Here is an 8,723-nt window from a genome sequence, read left to right on the forward strand (position 1 = left end):
AGGAGGTCTCCTCATTGACTTCCAATGGGGTATTTTGTCTTAGTTTATTGCGCATTACGTTGCCACCAACATTCTAATGCTAACATGCTAATACTAACATGCTAACATTTTAATGCTAACATGATAATGCTAACATGTTAATGCTAACATGATATCAAGCTAAAATGCTAACATGCTGCTAACATGCTATCATGCTAACATGCTAATGCTATCATGCTAACATTCTAATGCTAACATGCTAACATGCTAATGCTATCATGCTAACATGCTAATGCTAACATGCTAATGCTATCATGCTAACATGCTAATGCTAACATGCTAATGCTAACATGCTAACATGCTAATGCTAACATGCTAACATGCTAATGCTATCATGCTAACATGCTAATGTTAACATGCTAATGCTATCATGCTAACATGCTAATGCTAACATGCTAATGCTAACATGCTAATATGCTAACATGCTAATGCTAACATCATAATGCTATCATGCTAACATGCTAATGCTAACATGCTAACATGCTAATGCTAACATGCTAATGCTATCATGATAACATGCTAATGCTAAGATGTCTGAGCTGTAAGGGTCCATTTGGTTTTGTTCAGGGGGGCGGCCCGGTTCCGGCGAGCCGCCCTGCTTCTGAAACGGTCGAGAAATGACAGAGTTACGTGTTTCCCCGATTTTCTCCATTGACTTTCAATGTGTGTGTGTGCGTGCACATGTGTGCATGTGCGTGCATGTGCGTTCGTGTGTTCGCGTGTTTGAGAGGTGGTCAACTTGACCTTGAATCATTAACAAAGTATCAATTTCACCTGGGCTAGGGCTAGTCTATGCGAATGCAAACACTATTGAAAGTTAAAACCACACTGATTCAGTGAGAGAACGTATGTCCGAACAAATTGCTCTATCGCAAAAAGTAAACGTCAAATGCGATTTTTGTTTTCGCCGTGAGTGACCCGAGACATTGAGGTACGCCGTGTGCGATCGTGGTATTGGTACGATAAAAAACGTGGTTATGAGAGCGAGTTAAGAAATTGTGTTTGTGATGAAAAAATTGCTGACTCATTCTGGCATTTAACATGGAGTTGTATGACACATTATGATGGTACACCTGTCGCTTTCAGGGCTGTAGTTCACGTACCGTATGAATCTGGGCTGTGGTTGTGACATTGGGTGAAAGAGGACGAGTGTGGCTACAAAATTACCGAAACCCATGCGTGTAAAGTGAATATTTTGGCCGTGAGGACGATTTGTTCGGAGAATTTCGCTACAGTCTTCACAATGTCTTGTCCCTCTGACCCGCTCTCTCTCTGGGCGTGCGACACTGCGAGTCGAGATTTTTGCTCAGACCACACACACTTTGAACTGCGGTAGCGGGCAAACCGTGCAACGTATTCGAATTCCGTCTGAACCACAACAAAGTCGATGGCCTCGTGTGCTGTTTGAGGTTTAAATCGTGTTTCTACGTAACAGTATGCCAGAGCAATGTGGCTCCAAAGTAACGTGTCGTTTTCTGTTTTTACCCGCGTTTCCCCATTGACTTTGCATGGGGCATTTTTCGCGTCGTTTATTGCGAATTACGTCGGCACGGTAACCCGAAACGGAAAGAAAAGCACAAGCACACCATTCCCGGCCGAGCCGCACGTTTCGATGTATATATTGTGGGGCTTTGGTAAACCGTGCGGCCGGCCGTAGACGTCGAAGTTTCGTGTCTTAATAATAATAATAACTAGAAACAAAATTTCAAGAAATTTTACTGGGTGCCTGAAGCTCGCCAAGACTGTGCAGCATTTGAGCCACGGACCACCATTTGATGACATTTAGCCTCTCAGAAGGGTCCATATGGTTACATGTGAGCCAGGTCTCCCCATTGACTTTCAATTTATTTATTGCGCATTGCGTTGCCACCAACATTCTAATGCTAACATGCTAACATGCTAACATGCTAATGCTAACATGCTAATGCTATCATGCTAATGCTATCATGCTAACATGCTAATGCTAACATGCTAATGCTAACATGCTAATGCTATCATGCTAACATGCTAATGCTAACATGCTAATGCTATCATGCTAACATGCTAATGCTAACATGCTAACATGCTAATGCTAACATGATATCATGCTAACGCTAACATGCTAATGCTATCATGCTAACATGCTAATGTTAACATGCTAATGCTAACATGCTAATGCTATCATGCTAACATGCTAATGCTATCATGCTAACATGCTAATGCTAACATGCTAATGCTATCATGCTAACATGCTAATGCTAACATGCTAACATGCTAATGCTAACATGATATCATGCTAACGCTAACATGCTATCATGCTAACATGCTAATGCTAACATGCTAATGATATCATGCTAACATGCTAATGCTAACATGCTAATGCTATCATGCTAACATGCTAATGCTAACATGCTAATGCTAACATGATATCATGCTAACGCTAACATGCTAATGCTATCATGCTAACATGCTAATGCTAACATGCTAATGCTATCATGCTAACATGCTAATGCTAACATGCTAACATGCTAATGCTAACATGCTAACATGCTAATGCTAACATGCTAATGATATCATGCTAACATGCTAATGCTAAGATGTCTGAGCTGTAAGGGTCCATTTGGTTTCGTTCAGGGGGGCGGCCCGGTTCCGGCGAGCCGCCCTGCTTCTGAAACGGTCAAGAAATGACAGAGTTACGTGTTTCCCCGATTTTCTCCATTGACTTTCAATGTGTGTGTGTGCGAGTGGTGGTCAACTTGGTCTAAGTGCATGGAGCAAGTTTCAAGACTGTAGCATGTTGCAAACAAAAGTTATAGCTGTGTAAAGGCCAGCCAATAGGAATACAGAGGGGCGGAGCTTAAGCAATTAAGCCATTACAGCTTGTTCCTCTTGATGGTCTACGTCCATGTACCAAAGTTTGAGGCTGTAGCATGTTGTAAGCAATAGTTGGAGCTGTGTAAAGGCCAGCCAATAGGAAGACAGGGTTTGTGTGTGTGCGTGCACGTGCGTGTGTGTGTGCGCTCAGGCGGGCAACCCGGTTCTGGCGAGCCACCCCGCGTCTGAAACGGTCGAGAAATGACAGAGTTACGTGTTTCCCCGATTTTCTCCATTGACTTTCAATGTGTGTGTGTGCGTGCACATGTGTGCATGTGCGTGCATGTGCGTTCGTGTGTGCGCGTGTTTGAGAGGTGGTCAACTTGACCTTGAATCATTAACAAAGTATCAATTTCACCTGGGCTAGGGCTAGTCTATGCAAATGCAAACACTATTGAAAGTTAAAACCACACTGATTCAGTGAGAGAACGTATGTCCGAACAAATTGCTCTATCGCAAAAAGTAAACGTCAAATGCGATTTTTGTTTTCGCCGTGAGTGACCCGAGACATTGAGGTACGCCGTGTGCGATCGTGGTATTGGTACGATAAAAAACGTGGTTATGAGAGCGAGTTAAGAAATTGTGTTTGTGATGAAAAAATTGCTGACTCATTCAGGCATTTAACATGGAGTTGTATGACACATTATGATGGTACACCTGTCGCTTTCAGGGCTGTAGTTCACGTACCAAATGTATCTGGGCTGTGGTTTTGACATTGGGTGAAAGAGGACGAGTGTGGCTACAAAATTACCGAAACCCATGCGTGTAAAGTTAATATTTTGGCCGTGAGGACGATTTGTTCGGAGAATTTCGCTACCGTCTTCACATTGGCTTCTCCCTCTGACCCGCTCTCTCTCTGGCCGTGCGACACTCTATATCGAGATTTTTGCTCAGACCAAACACACTTTGAACTGCGATAGCGGGCAAACCGTGCAACGTATTCGAATTCCGTCTGAACCACAACAAAGTCGATGGCCTCGTGTGCTGTTTGAGGTTTAAATCGTGTTTCTACGTAACAGTATGCCAGAGCAATGTGGCTCCAAAGTAACGTGTCGTTTTCTGTTTTTACCCGCGTTTCCCCATTGACTTTGCATGGGGCATTTTTCGCGTCGTTTATTGCGAATTACGTCGGCACGGTAACCCGAAACGGAAAGAAAAGCACAAGCACACCATTCCCGGCCGAGCCGCACGTTTCGATGTATATATTGTGGGGCTTTGGTAAACCGTGCGGCCGGCCATAGACGTCAAAGTTTCGTGTCTTGATTATTACGATTATTAAGTATGTATTGCGGATTTCAACCTGTGTTTCTGCCATTGCATGGCAGGCACCCAGAATTAAGTATTGGTTGCGGATTTCAACCTGTGTTTCTGCCATTGCATGGCAGGCACCCAGAATGAATATACATGTTAATTTCATGTATTTCATTTATTTCATTAGTCAAAATGAATGTATTACATGTGCTTAAACACTAAAAAACAAAAAGGTTGGATTTTCATCATAGCCGATGGCGGCCATTTTTGATGTGGCCATTGCGCCATTCGTGGCACTATGGCGGACAAGCACCTCATTGATCTTTCATGTCTAGGGACCCATTGACTTAGTTCAAGTGAGAAATTCCCCCAACACCAAATTGCGATAGGGTCTACAGGCAGGTACTGGACTATTTAGATTTAAATGCAATGTAATGTAGTTTAGATTTAAATGTAATGTAATGTAGTTTAGATTTAAATGTAATGTAATATAGTTTAGATTTAAATGTAAACGGATAATAATGTGGTCCCCGCAGAGGGAGAGTTCATACCGATACAACATATGTTTGTTCTGCTTTCTTTCAGTGAAGAAAAGTCATTTCTAGCGTTTCTAAACCACACGATATGCGCTGCTGAGCCGTTTGTTCTTCCTGCTGACAAAAAGTGGCTGTGTTGTCGATCTACAAGTCCACAAGCACCGCTGCAGCATGTATCCACGGCGCGTTGTGCACTTGTATATCGGCTCGCGTTCGGTACGGGTAAACCACACCATCATGAGGAAGTGCTAACAAGTTACGGGCGCGGACAGAAAGCAGCTTGTTTTGTGCTTCTTGTGCAAAGAACATCCTCCTGGCTTGTTTCAGATCAACCTGGATGAGGAAGTGCAAATGAGAATTATGAAGTAAAACCAGCGCAACGCTTTCATCGACCAGACCCATGCATGACTGTCGGAGCAGTGGCGAAAATGCAGACTCAAATGTCACGTTAAGTAAGAAATCTCTCACTCTCTCCCTCTCCTTCTCTCTCTCTCTCTCTCTCTCTCTCTCTCTCTCTCTCGTCACGTAGCCATGGTTCATGAGTCAAGGCGCAACTACAGCCTGTTTTATGCGATCACTACATTTACAATCAAAACGTATATAAACATTCCGATTTCAAATATAAAGTACTCACAATTTGTCCCACGGGTGTTAGTTAGTTGCTGCATCAGCGATCAGCACTGCTGCATCCCGCGTTGTTTAATAAAAAGCATTTTTTTATCCGAGCTGTTATTTTGCCATTGGCTTTGAACTACGCGCCCCTATCGATCAGGAGGAGGGTGGCACTCGGTGTGTTCGATATAGGCACGCTGACCGCCCTGCCAATACAGACTAATAGGTGAGTGCGCTCCCGGTGTGCAACTGTGGATTTCCCAAACGAACCCCGTTTGAAAAAAGTAGCCGGGGCGCTCGGATAAAAATGCTTTTTATTAAACAACGCATTTGCAGCAACTAACTAACACCCGCGGGACAAATTGTGAGTACTTTATGTTTGAAATCGGAATGTTTATATATACGTTTTGGTTGTTAATGTAGCGACCGCGTAAAACGGGCTGTAGTTGCTTATCATGACAGTCATGTTTCAGGGCTATCTCGTCTCGTAGTTGTGGCGTTCACTGTTTACCGTCCCCGATGTATGTCGTCTCTCTCCTGCCTCTTTAACAGATGTCGCCCAAATGAAACTATTCGTTTTAATTTGTAGGCAGTAATTAGTAAAGAAAAGTGTGACTGAATGTCACTGGAAGATATTCATGATTCTCTGTTGTGTGTGTGAGCCACTGACTGAAGCCTGCAATCAGCCAATGACGTATTGCACTTATTACATTGTTGCACTGTTACTAGTTCACATTTGGTGAATGAAGCCTGATTCTTGATTTGGAGTCATTATATCCAGAGAGCCTGAACCCATTAAGTAGGAAACATGTTTGTTTCCCAAACTGTAATTTATAGGTATGTTATTATTTGTAGGCTACCAGTCCATGAGACTGTGATATGACTTATTAATTTCAGTAGTATTGGCCTCTTGGTTATCTCTGATATTTGATTTATTTGCAACAGTAGTCTGTTCATGTTCTCATCACATTTTGAGAATAAAAGCCTCATTTTGTAACTTAATTTTATTAATAATCATTCCATGTCATGACAATAATTTTGTTCAATGAGGTTTGGCCTTTCCTAGATGGAAATGTAGTCCGTTTTCTGTGTGTTTCCTACATTTTTAGGACCAACATTATTTGGGCTTGCGGCCCTTGGACTTTTGCTGAGTGGCCCCTGAGCCATCTTAAGTTGAGTAGCCCTGGTTTAGATCAACTGATAAAGGCCAGAAAAGCCAAACTGAGCTCATGCAAGTTTGAGTCAGATATGTTTTATTTCCCTTTTTGTTCTGCATTACAGTTTGATTCACTGAGGCAGGTTCACAGCCTTTAGAGTGAGAGACTGTGTGTGTGTGTGTGTGTGTGTGTGTGTGTGTGTGTGTGTGTGTGTGTGCTTGTTGGGGGGAGGCGTGTCCACTCAGTGTAAAGTGTGTGTGTGTGTGTGTGTGTGTGTGTGTGTGTTTGTGTGCTTGTTGGTTGGGGGCGTGTCCACTCGGTGTAAAATGTGTGTGTAGGGGGCAGGGGCATGTACATACTCAGTTTCACACACACACACACACACACACACACACACACACACACACACACACACCAGGGCCGGATTTAGCCAGCCCCACTAAGGTGGGCAGACAGAACCCCCCGAAATGCATAGAAAACTATGCTATCATCATATCAGTTCATCTATCTTCTTCTCCTTCTTTGACCAACAGTATGCTAACCCAATTGCCCTTCCTGACACTACCCTCTGCATTTACCCGGGCTTGGGACAACTGGTGCAACACAGGAAATGCTTTCTCGTATGTCTTCATGTGTTTCGACACAGTGGCATGCAGGTCTGTTTCGTTTGCACAACATAAGTTCCCTTTTCAGAGTTGCGTAGTCTGTTCCAGTTCCAGGAAGAGCATGCTGGGGTAGCCCCAAACCTCACTTTGACCCCGTATTATTGCTTATAGCAGCTTTAAGTAAAAGTAGCAATACTGCAACATATAAATATTCTGTTAGAACTAAAAGTGTGGAATTCAAAATGTACTCAAGAAAAAATACAAAAGTATTGGCTTCAAAATGTACTTACAGTAGGCCTACTCATTGTGCAGAATGTCCCCTTTTCCAGATGTATAATAATCTTTTGAAAATAGCTAATCTACAATCTCACAATCCGTCGCATGGTGACACACGTGTCTCTAGCAGCTCGCCGCCGCACCGGGTCGCCTCGGCGGACACCGGCCAGGCCCGCGCTCGGGGCGCCCGAGGGCTCCCTCCACGAGACCGCGAGTCCAAGCCCCCCGGGGCTCGGCCGCGTCCCAACCTACTCACACAACGACCTCAGATCAGACGAGAGGACCCGCTGAATTTAAGCATATTACTAAGCGGAGGAAAAGAAACTAACAAGGATTCCCCCAGTAGCGGCGAGCGAAGAGGGAAGAGCCCAGCGCCGAATCCCCGCCCGCAGTGGGCGCGGGAAATGTGGCGTACAGGAGACGGCCGTCGCCCGGGTGTCGATCGGGGGCCTGAGTCCTTCTGATAGAGGCTCAGCCCGTGGACGGTGTGAGGCCGGTAGCGGCCCCCGTCGCCCCGGGGCACCGTCTCCTCGGAGTCGGGTTGTTTGCGAATGCAGCCCAAAGTGGGTAATGTATGTTTTGTAATAATAATCCAAATCTACAAAGTAACTAGTAACTAAAGTTTTCAAATAAATAGTGTGAGTAAAAGTACAATATATATATATATATATATATATATATATATTGTGGAGTCTCTGTGAGAAATGAACAGGCGGAACAGGGAACTGCAGCACTTGGAACCGGCTGATTTATTGAATAGCAGTCAGTGAGATCACATTCAATGATAGGAGAAGCCCCACATCAGTCTCTTGGGCAGGTTACAGAACATACAGTATTATTTGCTTCCCAGGCATCCTTCGACAGCCTGGAGAAGGGCGAGAAACATCGGTTAGTATCAACTCAGGTTATACAGTCTTCTTACGGCACGTCTCCTCTCTGGAGGGCTCTTTATAATAGGAAACAATAAGAATAATAAGATATGACGGCGGAGTCTTGCTTCGTGACGTCGTCAGTATTTAGCCTTTACTGTAGAGGATCTTCTCCCATAGCGGGGGTTCAAGTCCAAGCGAGCACCAGCCGTTGAGCCTACCGGCGTATATAACGAGTGCCTGCTTGCTAGGCAGTTCTCGATGCAATGTCTGTGTGGAATTAAATAGGTTTCCTTCCGACCTTTTAGTATGGGTTCCAGTTGTCTTCGATGTGGCAGGGCTGCCCCCCTGTTGCGTCGCGATAACTGTGAACTCCCGGAACTCCCGTTCCTAATTCATTCATTCATCCGTGTCGTCCGAGGTCTCTATCCTGTGGACATTCCCTGGCCCGATCCTGAAAGCCCCCCGACGGTTTGCGTGTGCGTGCCTCCGTGAGCGTGTGTGTGTGAACCAGCCGCTGTCAGA

This window comes from Protomyctophum parallelum (assembly GCF_964188405.1).
Source record: "Protomyctophum parallelum genome assembly, chromosome: 13".
Lineage (NCBI taxonomy): Eukaryota > Metazoa > Chordata > Actinopteri > Myctophiformes > Myctophidae > Protomyctophum > Protomyctophum parallelum.